This window comes from Scyliorhinus canicula, chromosome 20, assembly GCF_902713615.1.
Source record: "Scyliorhinus canicula chromosome 20, sScyCan1.1, whole genome shotgun sequence".
Taxonomy (NCBI): Eukaryota; Metazoa; Chordata; class Chondrichthyes; order Carcharhiniformes; family Scyliorhinidae; genus Scyliorhinus; species Scyliorhinus canicula.
In genome coordinates this window covers 74,913,705-74,929,851 of record NC_052165.1, presented here as the reverse complement: position 1 = coordinate 74,929,851, position 16,147 = coordinate 74,913,705, and the positions used below count along the sequence as shown (strand labels likewise).

Here is a 16,147-nt window from a genome sequence, read left to right as displayed (position 1 = left end):
TAGACAGAGAACCTAGTGGAGTAGGGCAGCACGGTAGCACAGTGGTTAGGCAACAGTTGCTACACAGTCCAGGGTTCCAGGTTCAATTCCCGGTTTGGGTCACTGTCTGTGTGGGGTCTGCAGGTTCTCCCCATGTCTCTTGTGTTTCCTCGGTGCTCGGTTTCCTCCCACAGTCCAAAGATGTGCAGGTTAGGTGGTTTGGCCGTGATAAATTGCCTTAGTGTCCAAAAAGGTTAGATGGGGGTGACGGGGTTATTGGGTGGAGGCCCTGGGGTGGTCGAGGACAGGGCACTCCCCCTGACATCTGGGCTCAGGTGGTACTGCCGAGATGCCGGGGCAATGCCAGTGGTTGGGCCAGGGGTGTTCCTTGCAAGGCAGAGGAGGGCGAGGGGTGTGGGAGGTTCCCAGGATCTTCCCAAGGTTTGGGAGGGGGGGGCCAAAATCGTGGGGTGGAACCTAAAAGGGGACTGCAGAAAGATTGGAGCTGACGGATAAAATGCGCCCGATCTGCAATCCTTTAAGTGCGGCCTCGGCGGTTAAAACCACCCCACACTGAGGCCAATAGAAAATGCAAAGGGGCCCGTTGGATAACGGGATGTTTCTCAGCACTGCACAGGCACCGGAGTACGGTGACTAAGTAACTTCATTGCAGTGTTAATGTAAGCTATACTTGTGGACAATAAAGATTATTATTATTATATTAAATTGGCCCTAAAGGGCAGCATGGAGCAGGTGGGTAGCATACATGCTTCACAGCTCAGGGTCCCAAGGTTCGATTCCCGGCTGGGTCACTGTCGTGTGGAGTCTGCACGTCCTCCCGTGTGTGCGTGGGTTCTCCTCCGGGTGCTCCGGTTTCTCCCACAGTCCAAAGATGTGCGGGGTTAGGTGGATTGGCCATGCTAAATTGCCCGTAGTGTCCTAAAAAGTAAGGTTAAGGGGGGGGGTGTTGGGTTACGGGTATAGGGTGGATACGTGGGTTTGAGTAGGGTGATCATTGCTCGGCACAACATCGAGGGCCGAAGGGCCTTTTCTGTGCTGTACTGTTCTATGTTCTATAACGACAAACAATGAAATGCAACAAAATAACCCATAATAGCTGTACCACCCCCAGACCGTATCGACGCATGTATCCCATCCCCCAGCCCCCCCCCCCCCCCAACCCCAATGAACAACAAAAGAACTTAAAATAAATTTAAATTAAATAAACAAACATAGTCATTGTTCCCCCCCCCCCCCCCCACATTTTCCCTCCCCCTTCCGCCCCTCCCCCCCGGGTTGCTGCTGCTACTGTCCCCGTACCCTATCGTTGAGCCAGAAAGTCGAGAAATGGTTGCCACCGCCTAAAGACCCCTTGTACCGACCCTCTCAGGGCGAATTTGACCTTCTCTAGCTTAATGAAACCCGCCATGTCATTGATCCAGGTCTCCACGCTTGGGGGCCTCGCATCCTTCCATTGTAGCAAGATCCTTCGCCGGGCTACTAGGGACGCAAAGGCCAGCACACCGGCCTCTTTCGCCTCCTGCACTCCCGGCTCCACCCCAACCCCAAAATCACGAGTCCCCATCCTAGCTTGACCCGGATTCCACCACCCTCGACACTGTCCTCGCCACCCCCTTCCAGAACTCCTCCAGCGCCGGGCATGCCCAGAACATATGGGCATGGTTCGCTGGACTCCCCGAGCACCTGACACACCTGTCTTCACCCCCAAAGAATCTACTCATCCTCGTCCCAGTCATGTGGGCCCGGTGCAGCACCTTGAATTGGATGAGGCTAAGCCGCGCACACGAGGAGGAAGAATTAACCCTCTCCAGGGCATCAGCCCATGTCCCGTCTTCGATCTGTTCCCTCAGTTCCCCCTCCCACTTAGCTTTCAGCTCCTCTACTGACGCCTCCTCCGCCTCCTGCATAACCTTGTAGATATCAGATATCTTCCCCTCTCCGACCCAGACCCCCGAAAGCACCCTGTCGCTCACCCCCCTCGCGGGAAGCGAAGGGAATCCCTCCACCTGCCGCCTAGCAAATGCCTTTACCTGCAGATACCTGAACATGTTCCCCGGGGGAGCCAAAATTTCTCCTCCAACTCCCCCAGGCTCGCAAACCTCCCATCAATAAACAGTCCCTCAGCTGTCTGATGCCCGCTCTGTACCAACCCTGAAATCCCCCATCAATGTTCCCCGGGACAAACCTATGGTTCCCCCTTAACGGAGCCTCCATCGGGCCCCCCACTTCTCCCCTATGTCGCCTCCACTGCCCCCAAATCTTGAGGGTAGCCGCCACCACCGGACCCGTGGTATACCTTGTAGGAGGGAGCGGCCACGGCGCCGTTACCAGGGCCCCCGGGCTTGTATCTCCACAGGACGCCCTCTCCATCCGTTTCCATGCTTCCCCCTCCCCCTCCATTACCCACTTGCACACCATCGACACATTGGCCGCCCAATAATACCCCGAGAGATTGGGTAACGCCAGCCCCCCCCCCCCCCCATCTCTACCCCGCTCCAAGAAGACCCTCTTCACCCCCGGGGTCCCATGCGCCCAAAGGAAGCTCATGATGCTGCTAGTAACCCTTCTAAAAAAGGCCCTAGGGATAAAGATGGGCAAACACTGAGAATGGAACAAGAACCTCGGGAGACCTGTCATTTTGACGGACTGCACTACCCGCCAACGATAGCGGCACCATGTCCCACCTTTTAAATTCCTCCTCCATCTGTTCCACCAGCCTGGTAAAATTAAGCTTATGGAGAGTCCCCCAACTCCTGGCCACCTGCACCCCCAGGTATCTGAAACTCTTCACTGCCCTCTTAAATGGGAGTCTCCCAATTCCCTCCTCCTGATCACCCGGGTGTACTACAAATACCTCACTCTTGCCTAAATTTAACTTATAGCCCGAGAAACCCCCAAATTCCGCTAACAGCTCCATCACCCCCGGCATTCCCCCTTCTGGATCCGCCACATACAACAGCAGGTTGTCCGCATACAGCGATACACGATGTTCCTCCCCACCCCGCACCAGACCCCTCCATCTCCCTGACTCCCTCAACGCCATAGCCAAAGGTTCAATCGCCAGTGCAAAGAGCAAGGGGGACAGGGGGCACCCCTGCCTGGTCCCACGGTAGAGCCTAAAGTACTCCGATCTCCTTCCATTGGTAACTACACTTGCCATCGGAGCCGCGTAGAGCAGCCTCACCCATTTGATGAATCCCTCTCCGAATCCGAACCGCGCCAGCACCTCCCACAGGTACCCCCACTCTATCAAACGCTTTCTCCGCCTCCCCCTCCACTGCCGGCATCATAATAACATTTAGCAGTCTCCGCACATTCGTGTTGAGCTGCCGTCCCTTGACAAATCCTGTCTGATCCTCGTGTATCACCCCGGGCACACAGTCCTCTATCCTGGTGGCCAGGATCTTCGCCAGCAACTTAGCGTCAACATTGAGGAGCGAGATAGGCCTGTATGATCCACACTGCAAGGGGTCCTTATCCCGCTCAGAGAGATCAGTGCCCGCGACATCTATGCCTCATTGAAAGCTCGCACAAACATGGGGCCCACCAGATCCGCATACTTTTTATAAAATTCCACCGGGAACCCGTCCGGCCCCGGCGCCTTACCTGACTGCATTTGTCCAATCCCCCTGACTAGCTCCTCCAACTCTATCGGCGCCCCCAGCCCCTCTACCAGCTCCTCTTGAACCCTTGGGAACCATAGCCTGTTCATGAAGCTCTCCATCCCCCCTCTCCCCATCGGAGGTTCTGACCGGTACAGTTCCTCGTAGAAGTCCCTAAAGACCCTATTTACTTCTGTCCCCTTCTGCACTACATTCCCACCCCTATCCGTCACTCCACCAATTTCCCTAGCCGCATCTCGCCTGCGGAGCTGATGCGCCAACATCCTGCTTGCCTTCTCCCCATACTCATATACCGTGCCCTGCGACCTCCTCCATTGTGTCTCCGGCTTTCTGGTGGTCAACAAGTCAAATTTGGCCTGCAAACTACGCCGTTCCCCCAGCAACTCCTCCTCCGGTGCCTCCGCGTATCTCCTGTCCACATCCAGGAGCTCCCCCACCAGTCTCTCCCTCTACTTCCTCTCCCTCCTTTCCCTATGGGCCAGGATGGAGATCAGCTCCCCCGGATCACTGCTTTCAGAGCCTCCCAGACCATCCCCAACCGGACCTCCCCCGTTTCGTTGGTATCAAGATACCCCTCAATACTTCCCCGGACCCTCCTACACACCTCCTCATCAGCCAGCAGCCCCACATCCAGGCGCCAGAGCGGGCACTGGTCCCGCGCCTCCCCCATCTCCAGATCAACCCAGTGCGGAGCATGGTCTGAAATCGCTATGGCCGAATACTCTGCATCCTGCACCTTCGGGATCAATCCCCTGCTCAGGATGAAAAAATCTATTCGGGAATAGACCCTATGGACATGGGAGAAAAAGGAATACTCCCGCGCTCTCGGCCTCCCAAACCTCCAGGGATCCACCCCTCCCATCTGGTCCATAAACCCCCTCAGCACTCTGGCCGCCGCTGGTCTCCTACCCATCCTTGAACTGGACCGGTCCAGTGGGGGATCCAGCACTGTGTTAAAGTCTCCCCCCATGATCAGGCCCCCTGCCTCCAGGTCCGGAATGCGACCCAACAAGCGCCTCATGAAGCCGGCATCATCCCAATTCGGGGCATATACATTAACCAGCACCACCTTCTCTCCCTGCAGCCTACCCTTCACCATAATATATCTGCCGTCCTTGTCCGACACCACCTCAGCCACCTCGAACGCCACCCTCTTCCCCACCAGGATCGCCACCTCCCGGTTCTTCGCGTCCAATCCTGAGTGAAAAACCTGCCCCACCCACCCCTTCCTCAGACGAACCTTGTCCGCCACCTACAAGTGGGTCTCCTGGAGCATAGCCACATCTGCCTTCAGCCCCTTCAGATGAGAAAATACCCTAGTTCTCTTAACCGGCCCATTCGGCCCCCTCACGTTCCAGGTAATCAGCCGAATCAGAGGGCAACCTGCCCCTCTCCCCCGCCGGCTAGCCATAGCTTATCGACTGCTCGCCACAGGCCAGCTCGCCCCGCCTGACCCGTTCCCCATGGCGATAACGCCTCTCCTCTACCCCCCCCGGCCCACGCCAGCTCCTTCCTGGCCATTCCAGCAGCAACCCGGTATCCCCCCCACCCCCCCAGGCTAGGACCCCTCCTAGCCGCGACGCACCCTCCATGGTACTTCCGTGAGTCAGCTGACTTCTGCTGACCCGGCAGCTCCTGCCAAAACCCATCTCCTCCCGGCATGGGGTCATCCCCCTCTTGCCACACCTCCTTGGCACCGCTTCAGCGCGGGAAAGAAAACCAGTAGAGGCCACGCCCCCACCTCCAGCTCCGCCCCCCCTGCCCCGCTGCGCGGACAACCAGAGGAAATCCCGCGCTTTCACACTGCCACACCCCACCCTTCTGACGCAGCTCCTCAAAATCCAGTTTCACCCCAAACCCCGGCCCCGTACAGAAGAGAACAATAAAGCACATACCCCCAACGTTCCCCACATACCCCACACCCATACCCAACAGACAAACCCACCTGGAAACAGAGCAAAAAGAAAAGCAGCATAAAAAAAACATGTGTCAAAATTGAAGAACAGCAACAGCGAAAACAGCAACGGCCATAGTGTGTCCCCAGATCCTAGTTCGAGTCCAGTTTCTACGCCTGTACAAAGGCCCATGCCTCTTCCGGGGACTCGAAGTAGTGGTGCCAGTCCTTATATGTCACCCACAGACGCGCAGGCTGCAGCATTCCAAATCTGACCTGCTTGGCATGCAGCACCGCCTTCGTCCGGTTGAACCCGGCCCTCCGCTTTGCCACCGCACTCCAGTCCTGGTAGATTCGCACTACCGAATTCTCCCACTTGCTGTTCCTCTCTTTCTTGGCCCAGCGCAGCACATACTCCCGGTCACTAAATCGATGGAACCGCACCAGCACCGCCCGCGGGGGTTCATTTGCCTTAGGCCTCCTGGCCAGCACTCTGTGGGCTCCCTCAAGCTCCAGGGGCAAATGGAAGGACCCCGCTCCCATCAACGAGCTCAACATCGTGGTCACGTACGACGGGAGATCTGACCCCTCCAGCCCCTCCGCCAGGCCCAGGATCCTCAAATTCTTTCGCCTCGTGCGAACGTCCAGCTCCTCCAAGCGGTCTTGCCACTTTTTGTGAAGTGCCTCGTGCAACTCCACTTTCCCCACGAGGACCACAGCCTCCTCCTCCCGCTCAGCGGCCTGCTGCTGCAAGTCCCGGATAGACACCTCCTGGGCCGCCTGAGCCCCAAGCAGCTTGTTGGTAGTCGCATTCAGGGAGTCCAGCAACTCAGCCTTCAGCTCCGCAAAACAGCGCAGAAGAGAGGCCTGCTGCTCCTGCGCCCACTTCCACCAGTCCTCGGGTGTTCCGCCGGCCGCCATTTTGTCCTTCTTCCCCCGCTTTTCTTGGGGAGCTGCTGCAGCTTTTTCCTTTGCCCCACTCCGGGTGAGCACCATAAATTATGGGGAATGCTCCTCTAGACACCTTCCCCCACCGGGATTCGTCGAGACAGCGCCGTTTGGGGCCCTCAAATCGGCCCAAAAGTCCTTAAGTAGCGGGAGCTGCGGTGCGGCTTAGCCGCAACTGCAAAGCCGATTTTCTGACCGCTCCACTCCTAGTCCAGGCCATCCACCGGTGGAGAATCTGAGAAGGAGTGTTCCCACACGGGGAAAAGTCCAAACAGCACTACTATGAGCCCTTAAAAGAGCCCCAAAGTCCGAAAATAGTGGGAGCCACTGAACGTGCGGCTTAGCTCCGCATCACCGCTACCAGAAGTCCGTCTCCGCTTCTTCAATGGCCTTGGTGAGATCTTTTCACAGTTCTTCCCTCTGCTGCTAGAATTCAGCTTTCATAAACGCCCTCAGGTCAGCTTGAGATCTATAAGCTGGCCCTTCCCCTGGTAGCATGCTTGCAGAGGCTTTTGTTTGCTGCTGCTTCAGACAAATCTTGCACTGTTTCTGAGGGTCTGATAACCAAGAAACATCCTATTCCTGGGGGAAAATACTCCTTGAACATTCACCCAAGCCTTTTCATCGAAATTCCAACACGTGCTGCCCAAAAAAGAGCTCTTTTCTGCAACCTTAGGCAGGAGCTGCCTCTGTGTGATCACTCACTCCATGATGCACACCGGAAATGCGTTCTGTAAAGTTTTTGATAAATTTTATGAATAAAGTATATTTTTTGAGGGGTGGGGTTGTAATGGGACAAGCAAAAGGAACCAAGAAAACAAAAAAAAAGTATTTGGAAAGTTGGGAGGAAGTGATATCTGTGAATGGCAGACATGCATCATCATCGGGGAAAAGGCATGCAAAGTAATTGAGAGAGGTAGAAAAAAATCAGTCAGAAGAAGGACATGAAATAAACATTCCAGAATGGAGGTGCAGGAAACAGACAAAGTAGAAATGAAGAGAAAATAACTTGGTAGAAAATAACGCCGGTACAGTCAAGAGTCAACGTCTGAGCTATGACCACTGCTGCACCCCGACCCCCAGGCTGGGGAGTGCGAAACACTGTCCGAGTCACAGTGAGGAAGTCGGAAGGGAAGTCGCCTGTGGATCGGATCTTCTTCGTGAAGCGGGTACTGATCGACTGCTGCGGGTTTCAAGCAACAGATATCTTCTGCTTGCAAGATTTCCCCAACAATGGTTATTTCGATGTCACCTTCAGGAATGTTGCTGATTGCATCAAGTTCTTGGATGTGTTTAAAGAAAAAGGCAACCAGAGCCCCCTGTCTATCCTGACTGTGTTCACGCTACCATCGCAGAGAAACCGGGTTGTTACGCTGCACACGTACAACCCCCACGTCCCCGTGTCTGATGTGCTTACGTTCCTCGCCAGGTACGTCGACTTGAAAAGTGACAGCATGCAACTAAAGGACACCTTTGGCATCTGGACAAGCGAGCACCAGGTCAAGGTAACCCTGAGAACGAACGCCAATGGAACCATCTTGCACCCACCCTCCAGTTTCGCCATTGGAGGAAACCGAGGCTACCTCTACTACGGGGGGCAGCCACGAGTATGTCACACCTGTGGCAAAGCGGGGCACCAGGCCGCCAACTGCAACGTCACCTTCTGCAAAAACTGCAAGCAGGAGGGGCACATGACAAAGGACTGTAAGCAAGACAAGAACTGCAACCTGTGTGGGGAGGCCGGCCATCTCTACAGGGACTGCCCAAAACGTGGGGCAACCTATGCGCAAATCATCAGCGGTGGAGTCAAAAAGGCAACCACACAGGAGGTTCAGGCACCCTCCATCGACAAAGACACCACACCACAGAATGCCGAAATTCTACAGAAAGGCCCTCAACAGAATGTGGATGCCCCAGCACAGCCTGACAAAATAACCCCACTCCCATCTGGCGAGGAACACGAGACAGCCGAGGATGGAACAAAGAGTGAAGAGCGCTGGGAAACGGCAGGCACAAGAAAAGCAAAGAGGAAAATGAAAAATGAAACAAAGAAACCCCTGACGGGGAATGGTAAAAAGCGGCAACTCAACAGCGCCGTCAACTCCTGCGATGAAGGCGAGCAATCTAAGAATAGGCCTCAATTAAAGAGGCAAAGCACCAATGTGGGAGGGGATGCACAGTACCCCCAGACCACAGACAGGAAGGAAAACAAAACTCGACCAGAGCACCAACCTCTGGACGATGGGAATCGGCCTACAACCCCAACACCCGCTGCCACGCCGGGCACAACGGCTACACCCCTACCCCCTCTACAATGCACATCCATCAGGTTCAAGGCCACACTGAGGACAATGGCAGCTTCCTAAACCATGAAACGGTGAAGCATTTTGAGAACACCACCGACATGACGGGGAACTTTGAACAGGTGGAACAACCAACTGGAATGGACTCTGAAATCTGAGACTGGTAAATCTACTCTTTTTAAAACGGGTTTTAAAATTGCATCAATTAATGTGCGAAGTATTAAAGATACTTCGCGGTGTGTAGCCACACTCGGCTACTTAGAAAATGTAAGAGGGGGCAGCACGGTGGCCTAGTGGTTAGCACAACCGCCTCACGGCGCTGAGGTCCCAGGTTCGATCCCGGCTCTGGGTCACTGTCCGTGTGGAGTTTGCACATTCTCCCCGTGTCTGCTTGGGTTTCGCCCCCACAACCCAAAAATGTGCAGAGTAGGTGGATTGGCCACACTAAATTGCCCCTCAATTGGAAAAAATAATTGGGTAATCTAAATTTATAAAAAAAAAAAAGAAAAAAAAGAAAATGTAAGAGCCGACCTACTGTTCCTGCAGGAGTGTGGAATTCCACACCTCAGCAACTACAGGCGCTGGTCGAGCTGGTGGTCCCATGGGCCATCCATCTGGTCAGGAGGAAACGACTGTCGTTCCTCCGGCCTGGGTATTCTGCTACGGGGAGGCAATTTCACCATCTCCGACGTTAAGGAGGTGGTGGGGGGACGCCTCCTAGTAGCAGACGTCAAATACAAAAACACCCCTATCAGACTTATTAACGTGTATGCCCCAGCCGTAAAAACTGAGAGACTGGCTGTCCTTCAGCAACTACCACTGCTGTTGGCCACCTCCAAGCCGGTCATCCTGGGCGGTGACTTCAACTGCATCATCGATGCGGATGGACGATCCGGCAGAGCTGACAGCAAACTAGACGCTACGTCCAGACTCCTGATGGAAACGGTAAAAGATGCAAAGCTGCTCGACGTCTTCAGCAACCCTGCAGACGGAGCGCAGCGTAGATACACATGGTCACGGCCAGATGGGTCCGTCCGTTCCAGAATAGATTTCTTTTTTGTGTCCCGTGCTTTCACGGTCAGGCCCACCGACATCAAGCCGGTGTTCTTCTCTGACCACTGCCTCCTACTGGCTGACTGCCACCTGCAGGAAAACCAGGGGGTGGGCAGGGGGACATGGAAGCTAAATGTAAAGCTGTTGACCCCAGAGAACCTCCAAGAACTCAAAAGGGATTACAAAGGTTGGAGAACCGTGAAACCCCTCTTTGAGTCTCCACATCTCTGGTGGGAAGCAGTCAAGGGGAACATCAAAAGGTTCTTCATCCTCAAGGGCGTACAAAGGGTGAGAGAGAGACGAGGGGTCACAACCAGGCTCCAGAAAAGCATGCAAAACTTGCTCCAGCTGCAGTCGATGGGGGTTGATGTCAAGGAGGATCTCCAAGAGGTGAAGAGCCAGCAAGCCTCGTTCTACACCTCGGAGACCTCCAAGGTTATCATCCGCTCCAGAGTCCGCTCTGTGGAGCAGGATGAAAAGTCCTCACACTTCTTCTTCCAGAAGGTACACAGGGACACCTCTGTGATCAGCAGCCTGAAGGAAGAAGATGGCTCTGTAAAGACATCGCAGTCTGACATACTGAGGATCAGTCAATCCTTCTGTGCCAGACTGTATGATCTGAAGCCAACAGACAGCACTGTTGCTCAGGCCTTCCTGTCGTCTATCACGGAGGTCTTGGATGACAATGAGGGAGAAAACCTGGACAAACCATTAACTCTGGACGAGCTGACAAAGGCCGTCAAGTCCTTTGAGACGAGTAAAACTCCCGGAAGCGACGGCTTACCGGCTGAGTTGTATTTGGCTCTGTGGGACTGGATGGGCCCAGACCTGCTGGAAGTGTACAAGAGTATGCTTTTGGAAGGCAGCATGTCAGAATCCATGAGAAAAGGCATCATCACCCTCATCTACAAGCAGAAGGGTGAAAGGGAAGAAATTGGAAATTGGCGACCCATTTCACTGTTAAATGTGGATTACAAAATCCTAGCCAAAGTCATCGCCAATCGGGTGAGGTCTGCTCTGGAGTCGGTGATCCACCCTGACCAGACCTGTGCTGTACCCGGCAGGAAGATCTCTGACAGCCTCGCGCTGCTCAGGGATACGATCGCCTACGTGCAGGACAGGAGGGTGGACACCTGCCTCATCAGCCTTGATCAGGAGAAGGCTTTTGACAGAATATCGCACACCTACATGATGGATGTGTCTGCAGGATTGCTGAAGACGTCGAGCAGCTTGTCGTCTTTTACCGTTTCCATCAGGAGTCTGCACGTAGCGTCTAGTTTGCTGTTGGCTCTGCCAGATCATCCAGCTGCATCGATGATCCAGTTGAAGTCACCACCCAGAATGACCGGCTTGGAAGTGGCCAACAGCAGTGGGAGTTGCTGAAGTACTGCCAGCCGCTCACTCTTTACGGCCGGGGCATACACATTAATGAGTCTGAGTGGGGCGTTTTTGTAGTTGATGTCTTCTACGAGGAGGCGTCCGCCCACCACCTCCTTAACACCGGAGATGGTGAAGTTGCCTCCCGCAGCAGACTACCCAGGCCAGAGGAACGACAATCGTTTCCTCCTGACCAGCTGGATGGCCCATGGGACTACCAGCTCAACCAGCGCCTGTAGTTGCTGAGGTGTAGAATCCCACACTCCTGCAGGAACAGTAGGTCGGCTCTCACATTTGCTAAGTAGCCGAGTGTGGCGACACACCGCAAAGTATCTTTAATGCTTCGCAGATTAATGGCTGCAATTTAAAATCCCATTTTAAAAAGGTAGATTTACCCGTCTCAGAGTCCAGAGTCTATACAGATGGGTGTTTGAGGTGTTCAATGTTCGCCAGCATGCGGTGGTGCTCGCAAACTTTTGCACAGTTGCAGGGCTGAGGAAGCTGTCCTGGTCCGCAGTGTGCCCGTGAACTTGATGGATTTGAATTGGGGGGGGGGGGGGGGGGGGGTATTGTAACCCTGCTGACCGTCGTGGCAGTCAGTGTGTGTTGGGGTTGCAGGCCGGATTCCGCTTGTGTTGTTGCTGCTTCTTTGTTTCTTTGGCTGGACTGTGACCTTGTTTTCAATACGCGGCATTTGGTGGCCGTTGGTGACATTGCTATTCCCATCGATGAGAGGTTGGAAGAAATTGTGGACAGGCGAGTGTGGTTGCGACTTGTTGAGTGTAAGTGGGACTGTGATTGTCAGTTGGTGGCCTGGTGGTGGGGATGCCGCTGCAGCCATAGGTGAAAGGTTGAGCATAAAGTATACTGGCGTTAGGCGTAAAGCAGAAGCTGAGAGCAGCATAGAGATGCAGCAATGGGAGCATAAGTGAAAAAAGACAAAGTTGCAACTGATATGTGCAATCTATTTTTTGAGTTTGAAATTCCCCATGGAGGGGTGGTGTGCACCATTCATGGAGGTACTGCAATACCAGGTTGATGCGTGGAATGGACAGAGCAAGCCCCTATTCCATTTCCCTGCTCTAAAAATCAATTTAATATATGGTCGCCAGATTAGGGACGTTCCAGATATTAAACTGAAAAGAACAGAACCTACACTTGATCTTAGCCAAAAGGCCGAGAAGCGATGCCCTATAGTTTTGAGTTGCCCAAGTGCCGTATGCCTTCCCTCTTTTACAGCAGGCTGACACCATTCAAAGCCTTTTCGATGTAAAAACTGACACTTTCATTCTTGAATTATTGCTCTTGGCCGTTCTTATTGGGACAGGAGATTCACATTGACAGAACTTGCCTCTCTCCCCCTTTTTTAGCCGACTGCATGACAGTTATGTAGATGACCAGGTCGCCACCAATCAGATGGGAGAGGGCGGAGCCTATCCACAGGCACGTCACTGTCACAGGCGGTTGCTGCTGAGCAAGCTTTTGAAAACACTTGCCTGCAGCAGCAGCAACTAACTCGCCTGGTGCCACTCGCCCTGCCTTTTCCCATAGCCCTGCAAATATTTTCCCTTCTGATAATTATCCCATTGTCTTTTGAAAGGCCGGCTTGAAACTCTCTTTCATGACGTGGAGAGGCGGGCGTTGAACCGGGGTGAGCACAGTAAGAAGTATTACAACACCAGGTTCAAATCCAATAGGTTTGTTTCAAACCACGAGCTTTCGGAGCATCTTAGGAAGGAGCAGTGTTCCGAAAGCTAGTCATTTGAAACAAACCTGTTGGACTTTAACCTGGTGTTGGAAGACTTCTTATTGTTGAAACTCTCAGGCAGTGCATTGCAGATTCTAACCACTCGTGCTGTGCTCTTAAAAATAGGAGTGCTGGGGATGTATTTGGCAGTCCTGCCAGCTCCTGGAAGGAGGAATGGAGGTATAGGGACACTGCAGAGTGTGGGTTGTTTTGTTCCTTTTGCGTCTGCTGTGTTTTTCCAGCATTTTCTCTGATCATTCAGAATTCTACCAAGTTATTTTCTCTTCATTTCTACTTTGTCTGTTTCCTGCACCTCCATTCTGGAATGTTTATTTCATGTCCTTCTTCTGACTGATTTTTTTCTACCTCTCTCAATTACTTTGCATGCCTTTTCCCCGATGATGATGCGTGCCTGCCATTCACAAATATCACTTCCTCCCAACTTTTCAAAATACATTTTTTGTGTTTTCTTGGTTCCCTTTACTTGTCCCAATACAACCCCACCCCTCTCCCACAGTGCTCTCACTGAGCACTGACCTCTGTTCTCCTATTAATACATTCTGATATCTCTCACCTTTGTACAGATAAAACACTTCCCCAGTCCTCGATGGCACCATGAACACCCCACTTGTCTCATGACCATGACATCTTTGTCAATCTCTCCTTAGCTCTGGCCTACCCCTGACCTTCCATTCTGCCCCACCCACCTCTGCAACTATATAATTATTACATTTCTATCCCTCGCCAGTTCTGTAGAAGGGTCATATGAACTTCAATTCTTCATACAGTCCGGCAGAAAATAATTTGCTGATCCTCAGGATGCCAGACTGCCGATGACTTTACAGAGCCATCTTCTTCCTTCAGGCTGCTGATCACAGAGGTCTCTCTGTGCACCTTTTGGAAAAAGAAGAGCAAGCGCGGAGCAGACTCTGGAACGGAAGATAACCTTGCAGGCCTCTGAGGTATAGAGCGAGGCTCGCTGGCTCTTAACCTCTTGGAGATCTTCCTTGACATCAACCCCCATCGACTGCAGCGGAGAAAATTCTCCATACCTTTCTTTCAGTTCCTCGAGGTTCTCTGGAGTCAACAGTTTCACATTAAGCTTCCATGTCCCCCTGACCGCGCCTGACTTTTCTGCAGGTGGCAGTCGGCCAGTAGGAGACAGTGGTCAGAGAAGAACACCGGCTTGACATCGGTGGACCTGACCGTGAAAGCACAGGACACAAAGAAGAAGTCTACCCTTGAGCGGACGGACCCGTCTGGCGTGACCACGTGTATCTACGCTGCGCTCCGTCTGCAGGATTGCTGAAGACGTCGAGCAGCTTGTCGTCTTTTACCGTTTCCATCAGGAGTCTGCACGTAGCGTCTAGTTTGCTGTTGGCTCTGCCAGATCATCCAGCTGCATCGATGATCCAGTTGAAGTCACCACCCAGAATGACCGGCTTTTAAGTGGCCAACAGCAGTGGGAGTTGCTGAAGTACTGCCAGCCGCTCACTCTTTACGGCCGGGGCATACACATTAATGAGTCTGAGTGGGGCGTATTTGTAGTTGATGTCTTCTACGAGGAGGCGTCCGCCCACTACCTCCTTAACGCCGGAGATGGTGAAGTTGCCTCCCGCAGCAGACTACCCAGGCCAGAGGAACGACAATCATTTCCTCCTGACCAGCTGGATGGCCCATGGGACTACCAGCTCAACCAGCGCCTGTAGTTGCTGAGGTGTAGAATCCCACACTCCTGCAGGAACAGTAGGTCGGCTCTCACATTTGCTAAGTAGCCGAGTGTGGCTACACACCGCAAAGTATCTTTAATGCTTCGCAGATTAATGGCTGCAATTTAAAATCCCATTTTAAAAAGGTAGATTTACCAGTCTCAGAGTCCAGAGTCTATACAGTTGGGTGTTCGAGCTGTTCAATGTTCGCCAGCATGCGGTGGTGCTCGCAAACTTTTGCACAGTTGCAGGGCTGAGGAAGCTGTCCTGGTGCGCAGTGTGCCCGTGAACTTGATGGATTTGAATTGGGGGGGGGGGGGTATTGTAACCCTGCTGACCGTCGTGGCGGTCAGTGGGTGTTGGGGTTGCAGGCCGGTTTCCACTTGTGTTGTTGCTGCTTCTTTGTTTCTTTGGCTGGACTGTGACCTTGTTTTCAATACGCGGCATTTGGTGGCCGTTGGTGACATTGCTATTCCCATCGATGAGAGGTTGGAAGAAATTGTGGACAGGCGAGTGTGGTTGCGACTTGTTGAGTGTAAGTGGGACTGTGATTGTCAGTTGGTGGCCTGGTGGTGGGGAAGCCGCTGCAGCCATAGGTGAAAGGTTGAGCGTAAAGTATATTAGGCGTAAAGCAGAAGCTGAGAGCAGCATAGAGATGCAGCAATGGGAGCATAAGTGAAAAAAGACAAAGTTGCAACTGATATGTGCAATCTATTTTTTGAGTTTGAAATTCCCCATGGAGGGGTGGTGTGCACCATTCATGGAGGTACTGCAATACCAGGTTGATGCGTGGAATGGACAGAGCAAGCCCCTATTCCATTTCCCTGCTCTAAAAATCAATTTAATATATGGTCCCCATATCAGGGACGTTCCAGATATTGAAAAGAACAGAAACTACACTTGATCTTAGCTAAAAGGCCGAGAAGCGATGCCCTATAGTTTTGAGTTGCGCAAGTGCCATATGCCTTCCCTCTTTTACAGCAGGCTGACACCATTCAAAGCCTTTTCGATGTAAAAACTGACACTTTCATTCTTGAATTATTGCTCTTAGCCGTTCTTATTGGGACAGGAGATTCACATTGACAGAACTTGCCTCTCTCCCCCTTTTTTAGCCGACTGCATGACAGTTATGTAGATGACCAGGTCGCCACCAAACAGATGGGAGAGGGCGGAGCCTATCCACAGGCACGTCACTGTCACAGGCGGTTGCTGCTGAGCAAGCTTTTGAAAACACTTGCCTGCAGCAGCAGCAACCAACTCGCCTGGTGCCACTCGCCCTGCCTTTTCCCATAGCCCTGCAAATATTTTCCCTTCTGATAATTATCCCATTGTCTTTTGAAAGGCCGGCTTGAAACTCTCTCTCATGACGTGGAGATGCGGGCGTTGAACCGGGGTGAGCACAGTAAGAAGTATTACAACACCAGGTTCAAATCCAATAGGTTTGTTTCAAACCACGAGCTTTCGGAGCATCTTAGGAAGGAGCAGTGTTCCGA

General features: G+C 52.9%; 2 non-coding genes across 2 annotated transcripts; both read right to left on the bottom strand.

Moving 5' to 3' along the window:
- Positions 1–12,195: 12,195 nt before the first annotated feature.
- Positions 12,196–12,386, bottom strand: LOC119955345. Its single transcript, XR_005458447.1, has one exon. It is a non-coding gene; the product is annotated as a U2 spliceosomal RNA (small nuclear RNA).
- Positions 12,387–15,398: 3,012 nt separating this feature from the next.
- LOC119955347 lies at positions 15,399–15,584 on the bottom strand. Its single transcript, XR_005458449.1, has one exon. It is a non-coding gene; the product is annotated as a U2 spliceosomal RNA (small nuclear RNA).
- Positions 15,585–16,147: the final 563 nt, after the last annotated feature.